At 40.0% G+C, this 15,758-nt stretch overlaps 1 protein-coding gene across 2 annotated transcripts in view; it reads right to left on the bottom strand.

Annotated features, from left to right (window-relative positions):
* Positions 1-15,758, bottom strand: part of ZBTB20 (zinc finger and BTB domain containing 20) — a 469,341-nt gene that overhangs the window by 195,637 nt on the left and 257,946 nt on the right. The window contains exon 1 of one of the 2 annotated variants that reach the window (XM_006773588.1): positions 3,734-3,878. The exons of the other annotated variant lie outside the window; for it this stretch is intronic. The gene's annotated coding sequence lies outside the window, so the exon portion shown is untranslated. Of the gene's footprint in view, positions 1-3,733; positions 3,879-15,758 lie in introns of those variants that run through there. 2 annotated transcript variants of the gene reach the window in all.

Below are 15,758 nucleotides of genomic sequence, written 5' to 3'. Positions count from 1 at the left end.
CTCTAGATGTGGAAACTTTTAATTCTCTGTTTCCTACCTGGCAAAGATTTATAAGTTAAAGTCAGATGGAAGGGTTAATCAGATGTGCACAAATAGCAGGTGCAATTGCCAACTAGGTACAAACTGCAGAAAAGTTTCTTGAAGTATTTTCATTCATTTTTGTCAGTCTTAAGAAGACTATAAAACACCAAAAATGGTCATTCATATTTTGGGATCCACTTTTTAAGACCATCCATTTTTTTAAATCTATCTTGAGAAGAACAATAAGAAAATCACAGTGATGCTTTACCTTTCCTTAATAAGCTATGATAACTCTGAATGAAGTCTACCTTTATTTTTTTTGATTACACCACCCCTGTGAAGTCTACCTTTATAAACTAAGATGATCAAATCATCCTATATAATAAAGAGGTAATATGCAAACTGACTCACACCCCCACACAAGATGGCCGCCCCATGTCGTCACAAGATCCACCCCCATTTGAAACTATGGATATCCTATATAATAAAGAAGTAATATGCAAATTGACTGTCATGCCCTCGCACAAGATGGCCACCATATGTGGTCACAAGATGGCCACGCTCATGTCATCACAAGATGGCCACCCCCATGTCATCACAAGATGGCCACCCCCATGTCATCACATGATGGCCACCCCCATGTCATCACAAGATGACCGCCCCGCATGTCGTCACAAGACGGCCGGCAGGGGAGGACAGTTAGGGTTGACCAGGATGGCAGGGAAGGGCAGTTGGGGGCAACCGGGCCTGCAGGGGAGGGCAGTTAGGGGCAATCGGTTGGCAGGGGAGCAGTTAGGCATTGATCAGGCTGGCAGGGGAGTGGTTAGGAGGTGATCAGGCTGGCAGGCAGAAGTGGTTAGGGGCAATCAGGTAGGCAGGCAGGCAAGCGGTTGGGAGCCAGCAGTTCTGGATTATGAGAGGGAGGTCCGACTGCTGGATGTCCCGGAAGCTGGACATCCCCTGAGGGGTCACAGATTTGAGAGGGTTCAGACTGGGCTGAGGGACACCCCCCCCCAGTGCACTAACTTCATGCACCGGGGCCTCTAGTGATTAATAAAATTAGAGAATTCAGAAACTAAAGTTCAGTAATTAGGTCTGAGGCTGTTTCTGACCCTGAGACATTGTTGAGATACAACTGGCTACTCCATCCTACCACACACAAATCCTCCTGAGCCTTTCTGATTCTTACAGGTATCAGGCCTGAGGAATTAGAATGAAGTAAAAGCAGTAGTGCTGGAAGGGGTGGCAGGGACTGAATTTGTTTATTGCATTTAGGATGATTTTTTATACCTCCTAAAATAGACCAAAGTCTATGGTATGATGATATTCAGGAGCTCGCTATAATCTGATCCCCAATACTAGTAACTTTTGCCTCCATATCTCAAAGTCCTGAAGTTGTAGCTTTATGGATTCCAAATGGATACCAGGACCATTTACCATAGTACACTGATATACTTTAGGGCAGTGGTTCTCAACCTTGACTGCACATTAGAATCACCTGGGAATCTTTTTAAAATCCTGATTTCTGGGCCTCAGCCTCTGGAAATTCTGTTTCTTTGTTATGGGGTGGGGCCACAACATTAGTAACAAAGAAACAGAATTTCCGGAGGATGAGGCCCAGAAATCAGGATTTTAAAAAGATTCCCAGGTGATTCTAATGTGCAGCCAAGGTTGAGAACCACTGCTTTAGGGGATACTGAAAAGGTCTGGCATTGCTCTCATGTGGTGCAATCATTTGGAAACACTTGGTCACAACGCTGCTCACAAACCACCATTAATGACATTTGGTACAAAAAAGGTTGTGCCTATTATAGGGCAAACTCATCCAGAGATTCCTTAGTCTGTCACACAGAAATTAGCATGTTAGTGGGACAGAGGGTTTTGGAATAAATATGGGTACAGCAGGAAAAAGAAACATACAGAAGAGTGTGAAAAGAAGGCTCTCTTTACTCAAATGGTTCATTCAAATCTATTTTTTTTCTTTTTTTAAATACAAAGAGAAAAATCATGACACAGAATTTATATCAAAAAATACGTTAAGCAGGTACTTATACCTAATGGTCTATTAGATACTAAACCTTGAGGACAACATGGGCACAATCTGTGGTTTAAAGACTCATCAATATCTTTCCATAATATAGATTAAAAATGTTACTTTTGTCCTTGTCACCACCAACTATTTGCTTAAGAGCATCCAAGATGTTTCACAATCTGGCCCCAATCCACCTCTCTCATTTTTTTTCTCACTACTGTTTCTTTACATTCTGTGACAGGCTATTTGCTCCTCTCTGAACATACCTAGGGAATCTTGGACACTGAGCCTTTGTTGGTGGTTTACACTTGAATCTCCCAAGCCTAGCATAACCTATACACAGCATGACACTTCGTTTGTTGAATAAATGCTGTCTTTCTATTTTAGGAGACAAAGATTGTATAAAAAAAGTTGCTAAATCAGTAAATAAATAGCACCAGAGAGAGGTCAAGGAAAAGTTAATTTTAGTGAGTTTTAGGAGTGGGGGCAAGATGAGTTTGAAGATTAAGAAAACTGATGTTCTTTATTCTTGGGTCTAGCCAATCCTATGAGTCAGTTACTTTTTTGGGGAACAAGTTTCAGCCTCAAGGTTAAATGAACACAAATGCTCTGTCCATCAGCATATAATGAAAAAGCTGTGGCTATTTCCACATCAGCACAGTAACATGAAAACATGCAATGCTGAGCTCAGAGGCATCGTATATGACAGAACTTTTAAAAATAGTCCTCTTTGCCACTCTTGTACAGAAAGAGCTATAAAAACAAGAGTAAATGTTTAAAATCTGGACTGGGATAATTTCACTTAGGAAAAAAAGAGCTGAGGTATATCTTCATAGTTTTCTGACTATAAGAAGAGCTGTTATAAAGAGGATAATTATTGTTATTTTTGTCCTAGAGAAAAATGGTATTAAACTGTCTAGTGAAGAAATAAAATTAAGACTTAAAGGTGAACAACCTAAATGTACAAGTGGTAAATAACAAAGTAGATTGCTAAGAGCAGTCAAGAAATTTAAAAATAAGAAAGATCCTCATCTATTTTGGTTGGAATAAAGGCAGCTCTGCCTCCACTCAGGAGGATGAATTCAATAACTTCTTTCATCTTGTTTAGCTCTAAATTATTACAAAATCCCATAAGACATTGACTCTAAAAGTTGTACAGAATCACCAACACAGTTGAATAAAATACATTACAGTTTGAAAAGTATTAGGCAACACAGAGAGTCTGTAAGTTACTAAATTCAAAATAGTATAAAAATGCTTATGTTTCAATTTGGGAACTATGATTCAATTTGCCAAGTGTATATGACACAAATAGAATTGAGGAAAAAAACCACTTCAATCTACTATAGTTTTAATATAATAATTACCTAAAAGTAAAACATTCTAACAATTAATTCTTTCATGTCTGAGAAATTTAGCTGAATATTTCATAAACTTGGTATGAATATGCATATAAGCTCAATCTCCAATTAAAAAAAAAGTTAAAAAAATGACCAGAAAATAATATAAGAACTCACTATCATTATTCCCAGGACTATTTTCGAAGACATCAGTAGAATCAGGGAAAGCGTCCTTTCAAGTGACCCAAATGGGTCCCATGTGACTAAGAAAGTAAATCTCACAACAGACCCAAAAAAAGCTCTAACAGGGGTGGCAAGTTACTGGCTTTCTTGTCTTTACCTTGTAGCTTGGAGCTCGGCTGAAGTGTCCATTGCATACAGCACACAGGATTAGATGAACAGTTCCAATGACCTTGTCTGAACCAAATTCACTTAAAGCAGTTTGCCACATATCTTAAATAGAAGATGAGCCCATTCTCTCTGTGGCCCAGATTTGGACTGGATCACTGAACTATTGCCCAACTCTTATAAGCAAAGCACTAACATGTACCAATCAACAGGCAGCCCATAGCAGAGGCATCAGGAAGGTCAAAATACACACACATAAGAAATTGGCAGTACATTATAGAAGAAAGCTATTTCTAAAGACGGACTTTGGCTGTTAAAGCTTTTAAGTGCAGTTATTCAACCTTTGTTAGGGAAAAAAATCAGTCCGTGTAACTTGTAAAGATCCAGTTAGAAAAAAAGAGATTGAGAGAGAGAAATGCAGTTTTATTTTGCAACCCATTATTTTCATAAGAACACGAATAAAAGAGATAAACTATGCCAATTTCTCCATAGCTGATTTGTTACAGGATATTGTTCTAGTCTTCACTAATGACTGCTGGAGATTGGTTATTACTGTGATCAGGAGTTGGGAGGACAGAGGTCTAAGGCCTTTGAAAAGAAAGATTTTGTTCAGTATCCACAGAAAATAAAGGCAGCATCAAGCTAACTGACAACCTAACTAGGACAATGGCTGGTGCACATAGCCATTGCTGTGCTGTTTCAAAAGACAGGAATTAATGGAACAGCAAAGGTGTCTAACTAACCCGCAACTTGAATTTTGAAAAGCTATGGTACAATATGCTGATAATGTAGGTTGTTAGAATTCATAAAACTTACTCCTGACTCCCTCCCTTCTTATTTCCACATCCATCGGCCATTGAAGAGAAACAAACAGATGTGACTGAGACTGCCTCTTTGGGTACCCTCTCGGTCACTCTCCATCCTCCTAACCCAACCGTGGGCAAACTATGGCCCGCGGGCCGGATCCAGATCGTTTGAAATGAATAAAACTATTGAAAAAAAAGACCGCACCCTTTTATGTAATGATGTTTAGTTTGAATTTATATTAGTTCACACAAACACTCCATCCATGCTTTTGTTCCAGCCCTCTGGTCCAGCTTAAGAACCCATTGTGGCCCAGGAGTCAGAAAGTTTGCCCACCCTTAACCTCAACTTGCTCTCAGTTCTCTGAAAAGTTATTAACTTAATTGCTTGATACTTCCTCTCATGAGAATTTGCATTTTCTCAACTATCTCTACTCTAAGTTCCAAATTCAGGTGATGAGGTCTGAGGGAGGTATTTGGTGACTGTTGTTTGTGTGTCATGGTGGACTCTGTACTGGACTCTTCCAATTTCTCAGTCAAGGGGGTCACCTGCTTCCTCAGCTCAAGAAGCCAATGTTACTTATAGTTCAACTGCAAAGGAAGACATACATACATCATATATATTTTTTTCTATCAGCAGTTATAATCATTTAGTGACTTTTTATCCATCCACTGCCCACTGATGTCAGAGTAATTTAGGCAGGAATGTAAGAAAACATAAATACACTAAAACTTTACTAACAGTTCTTTTTTAGTGATTTCCTCAGGGTTCATCTCCATTGGTTCCTGGCTCTTTGTTAGCCTCCACTCAAGGAGACTTTTCCACACACAATATCTGACTGCCCTAGAAAACCCTGCCTGTGAAATTTCCTTATTAATACCTGAATTACTGCATTCACTACCTAGGAATTGAGGATGTTGTCTGCTCTCTCACCCCCACTTCATGAAAGGATTAGATTGTAAACAACCTAGCCCTGAGAATCCTTCAGGGCAAACCATGGCAGAGCTGATCTCAGCAGGCAGGCAACCTGTGGCAGTCTCCGAAGGCAATTATGGAAAGGGGAAGGATTCACCCACACTTTCAGAAAGAAATGATATTGTTTCCAAGAGGAGACCTAGAAAATAAGGCACATTAAAAGAAACTGAGCAAAGTCCTCACTTTCTTGTCTCTAAAGGTGGTCCATTTGTGCCCCAGAGTCTGCCGGTTCATAGCTTTCTTTCCATTTTGTAAGTCTTCACATGCATGGTTTCTCCTGCAGGATTTGATCTGGAGGAAGTGACCCATCCACAGCTCTAGAGCTAATTAACTCCATACTGAGCATTTTTTTCTCATTTCACACATCCACTCCACGCTTTAAAGGACCCAGCAGTGTATGAGCAGGGGATTTTTTTTTTCTTCTCAGTGAGGAAAGCATGGTGATGGGAGGGCTGGGATGTAGCTGCTCTAATTCAAAACTGCATGTGACCCTAAAACATTACCAAATAACATTTTATTCCAAGGTGTGGAAATGCTAAAATATATTTGAATTAAACCCTGTTGTTTCTATTTTAAATAAGTAATACATAATAAATACTTAGGTAGAAAAATTAGATCAACATCCAGAGAAAATTCTTTTAAAAAATCCCATTTTGCCCTGGCCAGTTTTTCTCAGTGGATAGAGTATCAGCCTATGGACTGAAGGGTTCCAGGTTCTATTCCAGTCAAGGGCATATGCTTCAGTTCAATCCCCGCCCCAGTCGGGCATGTGTGGAAGGCTACCAGTTGATGTGTATCTTTCACATCGATGTCTCTCTCTCTCTCCCTCCCCCTTCCTTCTACCCTCTCTCACAATCCATGGAAAAATATCTTCAGGTGAGGATTAACAAAAATAAATAAATACATATCCCATTTTACTGGAAAAATTTTAAAAAGACCCACAGCCTCCTCCTTATCTTTAGCAGTTTGAACAAAAGGTTCCAACAAGAAGAATCACATAACTCATTTTTTTTCCATTCTAAGGAATAGGCTTATGATTTTCAAGTTTTTCATTTTCGCCAAAGTGAGTACCTTGAAAACTCTAAGATGATCACTGTTGTCTAACTTTTCTAAAAAGAAAAAAAAAGGGGGGGAACATGATGGAGGGTGACTTAATGGAATCAGCTTGTCAACGTGATGAAACGGGAAAAGCTTTTACAGAACGTGTCCACATGCTGAAACATAGAATCTTTAACATTATGTATATAGTGCAGAATGGTTTTTGTCATGCCAAAAGAAAGTAATATCATTAATTTAGACAGTGGGTGTGAGGTTCTGTTAAAAACCTCCATGGAAGAATCATAGAACTACATCCTGGACAGGCAAGTGGAGCCAGACAATTTCTAGTTCTTTTACAAACTTCCCAAAGAGCTATCAGATTTTAAGTCTGCCATATCTGGTACATGATAAGAAAAATTCTGGGCTATTCCCTCAGCTATACTTGTTCATGGTCTCAGAGTTTTAAAGAGTTACACATAAATGGACAAGAAAATGATCTCTCCTTTTCCCGTCTTAGTTAGGCCAACTATCAGATCGCTCTCAAAAGAATGTGGCAAATTCGCCCAGTTTGGTAAGACTTGGTCATAGAGAGTGCAAAGTCTTGTTTGAACTTTTGACCTCATTTTCCTCTGAAAAGTGATTTAAGCTTCTCAAAGGCATGGCTGCCAACTGGGAATGTTAAGTGGATAAAACTGGCCCCAAAGGCAAAACATAGGGTACAATGAGGCAGTTTGTTTTTATTTACACTGGTCAGACATTTTATATTTGACATGTAGCCTAATTCCAGTCTTTGGCTGGAACTGGTCATCCTTCAGTAGGGTTGTTCTGATGTCAAAGACTCCTTCCTGCCCATCAGACTTTTCCAGGTTCTCTGATGTTTAGGATTCCAAGCTTTATCATGGTCCATGAGGCCAAATCCTCACTACCTCTCTGACCTTATTTCCCATCATTTTCATGTCAAGATGTTCCAACTGGCAACCTAAGGGAGTGGACAGGAATAGGAATGTGAATGGAAATTAAAAGGAATAATAAAAATTAGTAATTATGCCCTTGTTAAAATTCAGCTCTCTCATGGAGAGATAATTGTATTTATAACTGAGTTTACCTTGAGGAATTGCTTTAGATAAGGAAGAACATGCAAACCATTGCCCAGATGGAGGCAGGTATTCATCTGTTAATTTAACAGATTTTTTTTTAGTTTATTATTAATTACTGTGCTAATTAGACTCCACTCCTGCTCTCAAGGATCTTCCACTCTTATGAACGTTTTAGAGAGTTTTCATGTCTCCATGGTTACTGGCAGGTTATTAGCCCACTTAGGTAAATTATGATAAATATAACAACCTCTCTTCCTATTTCTTATTCAGTCTTTGCAACTGCCCCATGTCATCCAGTAAGCCCTCCTGAATGATCTGATCCTTTGTATCCTATATTATTAACTTAGCTAATTTTCACTTAGATAAGAAACCCCTTCACTCCCAACAATCATTTCTCAAACAGTCAAGAAAATATTATAAAAGTCTTCCCAGAACTATTTAAATATTTATAATGGGTCATAATCTTATGCAAAGTCATCTCATTCTCAGAGAGGAATGAATGGAACACATGTCCCTGGTCCCTGTGCTCCTTATAAGGAGGTGCCTCCCCATCTATTTTCATCGTTTCCGAACCTAGATAACTTAGGTCAATGCCAGTGACCTTGGTATAAACCCTCCTTAGCTTGCTCAGCTTTTTATTCCTCCTCATATCCTTTTAAACAAAAATGGAAGAATTTAATAATGTACAGAGCAGCAAATGTTCTCTCCTTGTTTCTTTTTAGATATTTCCTTCTTACATAAACAGTGTTGGTGGAATTATAAACACCATTGTTCTACCTCCATGTTAATATTCCTATTATCTTGCATAAACAGAAGTAAATAAATACGTACATGACACCAATCAATCCCTCTTTAAAAAATGCAGGTTTCAGCTTTCTAAACAGGGGAGGAAGAATGAATGAATTCAACATGTAGTTTACCTGCTTATATTTTGAATGTTGATAAAAGTAAAACCAAATTACTGCTTAAGTTCTTTTCAGACTCACACCAGCCATTAACACTCTCCTTTCAGCATGGGGTTGGGGGGAACTAATGGCACTGGGTCCAAGTCCCCAGGGTCAGTGGGTAAGGGGGGCAGGGTTAAGGGGCTTGCTTGGCAGGCAGGAGATGATGTTAAGCTGGTAGGGCAGGAGATTTTGAATGACTGGGTAGGTAGTAGATATTTCCTGGCAGTGAAAGGAATATTTTTTGTAGAACAAGTGACCAAGAAGAGGTCATCTGGGGGCATAAGAGAGAGAGGAACATCAAAACCGAACATAGATGTGCTCCGAGGGGACTGGGCAAAAGGGAAATCTCTATTTTTCCTTCTCCTCATTGGTTTCCCTTCTTCCCTGGAGTGCTTTCTCTTTCTAGCATCACTTCATACTCTTCCCCCTCGATCCTTCAGGTCTTTGCTCTGCCTCTTTATAACAAAGAAGCATTTAGAAACAACTTAGGTGACAGTGAGACCAAAAAAAAAAAAAAAGGAATTTAGAGACAATGTGATAATGTATTACACATTTATATATACAAGAGAATACAACCTATATATGATTAACCATGAACTAGAATTTAGGACTTTTGAGATTTAAAAAATTCATGGTATGTCCAGTCATATTAATCTCCAGACTAGTTGGTTTTTAGCACTGCAGGAAAGAGCTATAAGAGAATCATGAGCAGGAAAAGAAACAAGGTGGGGGGGGGGCGGTGGTGGTGAAATTATGTAAAGATTTATATTTGAAAAGAAAAAGGGACTTCTTCAATTTGTGTACTGAAATGCCCTCCAAATTGTTTTGTGAACTTAGATGTAAACAATATCAAGAGAAGCAGCTTAGAAATTCTCACAGGGTTAGGAAACTTCTAAACCCTGAGCAATATGTGCATCACAGTCACTCAAGCAAGTAAAGGATAACTACAGCATGGAACCTGGCAGTGAGTAAGAGGAGTGGTTTACTTTGCCAGTCTGACCTACAGAGGCAGGGCCCACAGGAGCAGTGGTCTCCTTATGAAAACCATACAGAGACACCCGTGTTTATGTGAATACATAGGACATGAAGGATTAGCCAATAGTGTCATCTGCAAGGTATATACAAAGTATTTCCTAATTAAACATCAATTTGTTACCCTGTCTTCTTGGGAAAGAATTCAAATTCCAATAGAAAGCTTATGGGAATACTTTATTTGGTCATTGGGTGGGGAAGGTTGCTGAGACATATGACAAAAAATTCAATGCCTAAAAGCCAGGAGGAAGCAAGGAGAAGGGTGCCAACTCTGGGGAGTCTAACCGAAAAAATAAAGGATCTTAAAATAAGAGAAATAAAAGAGCATAATTTGAGGGAAATATCAGTACATTTTGGGAATCTGAGGGAAAAACTATAAAGCATTTGCCTCTTGTCAGTTATCTTCATTGCCCCATGGGAAGTTCCTATTTGTCTACTTTTACATACATGAGGACACTCTGTTCCTAAGAACCAGCCTTCCATGCTAATGGTGGTAATGATGGCAACCTTAAGTTATTGGCAAAGCTGGGAATGAAACCTTGACTTCCAGGCTATGTTCCTGACTCCAGTCTATGACCTTCAAAGTATTCAGTCTGTTTTCGGTGGTTTCTCTGGAACCAATGGCAAAAGGTATGTGTAAAAGCAGCAGGCTCTTTCTTGGGATATATCTGCCTCCAGAAAACAAGTACTCTACCTTCTCACTATGACTTTTTGATTTTCATTTGTGTTTTCTTTTCTCCTACACTAATAATTTCCAATTTCTTCTCTATCAGTCCAGACCACATTGGTTAACTATAAAGGCATCTACCAGCTTCATCAGATCCCTCATCTGTGGTTCTCAATTGTACCTAGCCAATTCTTCAGCCTAGATGAACCCGTCCCTGTGTGTCCTCCTCAGTTCCCAGGCTGCTGAGCAAAGCAGGAGAAAAAGGAAAAAAACAACAACTGTACAGCTTGATGTTCCACCAGAGTCCTGGTTTCCAATTTGAGCTGGGGGTTCAGAAGTACTTTACAACTCTTTTATTTGTTCCTATTCAGTTTCCTTTTCATTTCTCAGTTTCCATTTATCACTCTAATTAACTCCTTATAACTCACTTCCTACCCTTCATTAACCTCGCCTCTTTTTTTCAGAGAAGACAGAGGCCATCAAATGGCATTTCTATTACTTGTCATAACCCACCCATAACATTTCAGAGGCTTTTCTCTGTCATCAATGGCCTCTTCCAGAATCTTATTGTATCAATTACTCCTTCTTTCTTCTGTTATTTTCCTACTGCCTGCCAACATGCTTCGGCAGCCATAACCATAACTAACAAACAAAAGACCATATTTTATGGACCTAATTTTTCCCTCTTTTGTACCACCTTCAAGTTTCCTAAATATATTTATTTCTCAACACAGTAAAATCTGGTTTATCTGTGTAGCTGTTTCTTATTACACTGCTAAGAAAGACCCACAGGCTCCTCCTTATCTTTAGCAGTTTCAAGAGAAGGCTCCAATGAGAAGAATGACATAACCCCCAAATCTCTGAATTGCTAATTCCCAAGGTTTATTCTTTAACCTCCTTGTTTTATTTATTTCTTTTTAAAGTAAGGTTCATTGATGAGTATTTTACATACATTAAATTCACCCTTTTTATACCCTTCTACAGTTCAAGAAGTTTTGACTTCTGTGCTGGTTCCTTGATGATTATAAAGTCAAGTCCAAATGCCTTTGATTCACATACAAATCCCTTCAGAATCTCAAGCAGTGTTACCCACACCACTCACTGTCTGGTCACAGCCATTGAACAAACTGTGCTATGTACATTCATGCCTCTTAGACTTTCTTCATGTTTCCTCTATAAATACACAAGTTTTCATTTAATATAGCAAATGATATTAATATCATGATGTCAATTTCCAATAGAATCATAAAACTGGATGTTATTTTGAGAAGTTGATTTTTTTCAAAATAGAAGTTAACCTTTAAAATATTGCTACTTGAAGATCTCCATTATTTTAGTGTCATGAGTTGAACGGTGTCTCCCCCACCCCCAAATTCATTTGTTGGAGTTCTAGCCTTTAGTAACAGAATGTGACCTTATTTGGGAATAGTGTTATTGTAAACATGATTAATAAAGTTAAGACAAAGTAATCCTGAAGTAGGGTGGGTCTCTAAGGTATAAGCATATGACTGGTATCCTTATACAAGAGAACAGGGTGATGTTTCTACGAGTCAAAAAACACTAAAGATTCTAGTAAACCATCAGAAGTTAGGAGAGAGGCATGGAACAGATTCCTCTTGGAGCCCTCAGAAAGAATCAAGTCTGTTGATACTTTAATTTGGGTGTCTAGTCCCAAGAACTGAGAGCAATAAGTTTGTTGTTAAGATATCCAGTTTTGTGGCACTTTGCTAGGCAGCCCTGTAGTTTAACATACTTAGTAAATAAATCATATTTGAGTATACTGAAATACTAATTAGCTCATTCATTCATCAGATAATTATTGGGTACCTACAATGTGCTAGGCACTGGTCTAGGTAGGATATTAAGATGTGTGGCATCTCAAAAACTCAAAATATACTTGTTGAATGAATTAATAAACACATCATATTACTGAAGTTTTGGTGTACTAATGAGCAATTTATCAATCAACACAGGATTGATTGAATCCTACCATTTATTTATTTAACCAATATTTAATGAATACCTACTATGTGTAAAATACAAAAGAGGAAAACGTTATTGATAGGCCAAGTTCTTCACCTTCATGAAGCTTAAATTCTAATGGGGGAAACAAACATCAAACAAGAAAACAAGACAAGTTGTGTAATTCCATTTTGTGCTCCACTGACAATCATAAGCATTTATTCTCTAAAGCTCCAACTCTTGAACAACGTTCAGGGCATTAGTAATATTTAAAAATATTCCTAAATATCATGTCCTGATAGACTGCTTCCATTCCTACAATCTCTATATAAGCCTGAAATATCCCTAAGATATATGAACTTAAACAGTTCTCTAGATTTTCTGATTTAAGCATGATTTTAGGAGTTTACATGTTACTTCAGCATCTATAAAATAATGATCAACACAATGAAGTCTGAGAGTAGGGGAGGTGTACTGCACAGAGACGGCACAGGTTGAAAGTATTTGGGCAAACATCCCCAAAAGCTGGGTTTCTCAGTTAGTCAGTTATTGAACATGTGTTTCTTAAGCACTTACGATGTGCCAGCCCCTTGCTGAAGACAGTACAACTGTGGACATAACTGGTATGTCTCTGAGCCCCACTGAGCTCACATTCTAAAGGGAACACCTGAACAGCTACCTTCCCAGTCCATTCCTTAACTACAAATGTGGTGAGGCTACATGATGAGTGCAGCCGAGCACCTGGGTCAGGGGCCTTGGAGGATTCCTGAGAAAGTGATGCCTGAATACCACTTTGGGGACAAAGTATGTGCATTTGTTAGAGCAGGGATCATGCAGTTCTGCTTCCTGTTCCTCATCTCCTTTCATCCACGTGCACACATTTCAAATACTTGAAAGTGTACTTCAAATATATAAAGAACACCAAAACTAAACATGAGAGAAGGACTCTCCAGAAGAAAGGGGCCAAAAATAGAAGGGGGAAAAAACCCTCCTAATCTCACCATTTGTTTTGAAAACACCCAAAATGATTAAAACATATTTTAAACTAAAACATATGAACTAATCACTTGCCAAGTTTCATTTTTAAATCAGAGTCATTTTTGAGGTTCATAAAGTGAAAAAAGAGTCCTCAAATATGAACTCATGTTTTTCTTTTCCTGGCCCTCAGTTGGCTTGAAGTATTTGCTGTGAGGCTGTAGGAAGGGAGAGGAATCCATTGGTCAGACACATGTGGCAGAATGCAAGCTCCACGAGATCAGGGCATTGTTTGTGCAGAGCTGTACCCCTGATACACAGAGGAGTGCCTGGAAGATAGCAGGGACCCAGTGAATACTTGCTGAGTGACTAACTGCATGAATAGCTTGGGCATTTGAAGGAATACTCCAGCTCGCATTTCATACGCACACCACACTGTGCTTTAGGCCAGTAGTTCTTAACGTGGACAATGTTTGCCTCATCAGGGGATCTTTGGGAGAGGCCAGAGATGCTGCTAAACTCCTGCAATGACAGGACAGCCCTGCACAGTGAAGATACACCTGGTCCCCAAATCTCAGCAGGCCAATGTTATAAAGCCCTGCTTCAGGCCCTCTGTCTATTGGATTATACCTGGCAGTGTGGCCTCCATACCTTTGGGAGGAAGTTCAGTCCTGGAGCCTTCTGGCTTCATTCGCATTCCCTTCAGGACCCAAGGAACTGTCCCACCTAAACCATGCTCAGAGACAGGCATTTCTGCCTTTTGTCCTTCCTGGGTCTATATGCAGTTGTTGGGGAAGCACCTGAAGAAGTCCGTCTCTACAATGTCAGTGAGTAATTTCTATAGCATATTGGAATTAGCCTGAGCTTATCTAAGAATATAGCCCCACTTCAGGAAAATTAGCTTATTTAGAGACTAGTTATGAATCTGTAAGAAGAAGGAACATCCATCCCTAACTCAACCAGTTTATCCACCTCTGGTCGGGATCTGCACACAAGTCTCATTTTATTCATGACTAGTGATCCGGTGCACAGATTCATGCACACTGAAAGGAAATTAATTAGAAGGTGGCCGGTGGGGCGGGAATGGGCAAGATGGCCGGACATGCCCTGGAGCCAACCTCCCATGGTCCCTCCCTGGTCAGCTGTACCTGGAGTGGTGTTGTGGCTAGAAGGGCATCTGCAGAATGAGTGGCGTCCCTCAAGCAGGTGGGGTCCCTCGGTCTGGCCTCATATACATATATATATATATATATATAATCAGCTTCAAGAATTCCAGCACAACCCACTGTTGTGCCTGCAGAGAGCCTGGGTTTATAGCCTTGCCCCCTGCATATGAAAGAGTAGTATCTGATTCTGGTTTCAATGGGGAGACATCCATGGTGCCAGAGAGGTGTACGTGCCAATTTCCCCAATAATGGTCACACCTCTCGTCTTGGTAATGTGGCATATGACCCATTGCCATAGAGACTGCACACACCAACAGTGCAGCCTTACAATTGATGGGGAAGACACATTTTGTGCCTTTTTTTGGAGGAATACAAACACAAGAAAGAACAGGAGATTGTCAATAAAGAGGCACTGCAAAAAGGAGTCCTTGATAATCATAGTTCTAGAAATGTGGGACAACAGAGATTACAACTACTACTATAAAACCAACAAACTTCCCATGCAAAGGTTGCCTCTGTCAGGAAATTTCAAGTTGAGGAGAAAGAACAGGCGTAAGGTATTCTAAAATAAAAAAGTAAATAAATGAACCTACCATGATGTAGAGGTGACAAAAGTGGTATAATCTCACTTATATGTGGAATCTGATGAACAAAATAACCTAACAAACAAACTGGAGACACACTCATGGATACAGAGGACAGACTGACAGCTGTCAGAGGGGAGGGGCTGGGGGCTGGGTGAGAAGGGTGAAGGAATTAAACAAAGGAAAAAAAAGACTCATGGACACAGACAACAATATGGTGATTACTAGAGGAAGGGAAGGGTGGTTGGGGGAGGTAGAAAAGGCCAATGGGGGGATAATTGATGATGGAAGGAAACTTGGCTTGGAGTGGGCTACACACAATTTTTTTGATGCCTGTTTTCTCCACAGGCAACCTCCCATGGTCCCTCCCTGGTCAGCTGTACCTGGAGTGGTGTTGTGGCTAGAAGGGCATCTGCAGAATGAGTGGCGTCCCTCAAGCAGGTGGGGTCCCTCGGTCTGGCCTCCAGGGATCGGGCTGAAACCGGCTCTCTGACATCCTCTGAGGGGTCCCAGAGTGCAGGAGGGCACTCTGCAAAGTTGCTGTTGTATAGGGTGTGAAACGCAAACACAAGTGTGCAGTAAACCAGATTGGGGGCGACTGTGTCCTAGCAAAAACATAACCCACGGTCGAAGGTGTAATCGTGCGGCCCCACGAGGAATCGGCTCCCTCCTCTCTAGTTTTGGGGTGCATCACTGAGAACTGGCAGCTTCTGCATTGAGTGTCTGCCCCCGGTGGTCAGTGCTCATCATAGCAACTGGTCAGACGGTTG

Source organism: Myotis davidii, unplaced genomic scaffold, assembly GCF_000327345.1.
Source record: "Myotis davidii unplaced genomic scaffold, ASM32734v1 scaffold201, whole genome shotgun sequence".
Taxonomy (NCBI): Eukaryota; Metazoa; Chordata; class Mammalia; order Chiroptera; family Vespertilionidae; genus Myotis; species Myotis davidii.
The sequence above is the reverse complement of the archived record's forward strand: the minus strand, read 5'-3'. Positions and strand labels throughout refer to the sequence as shown.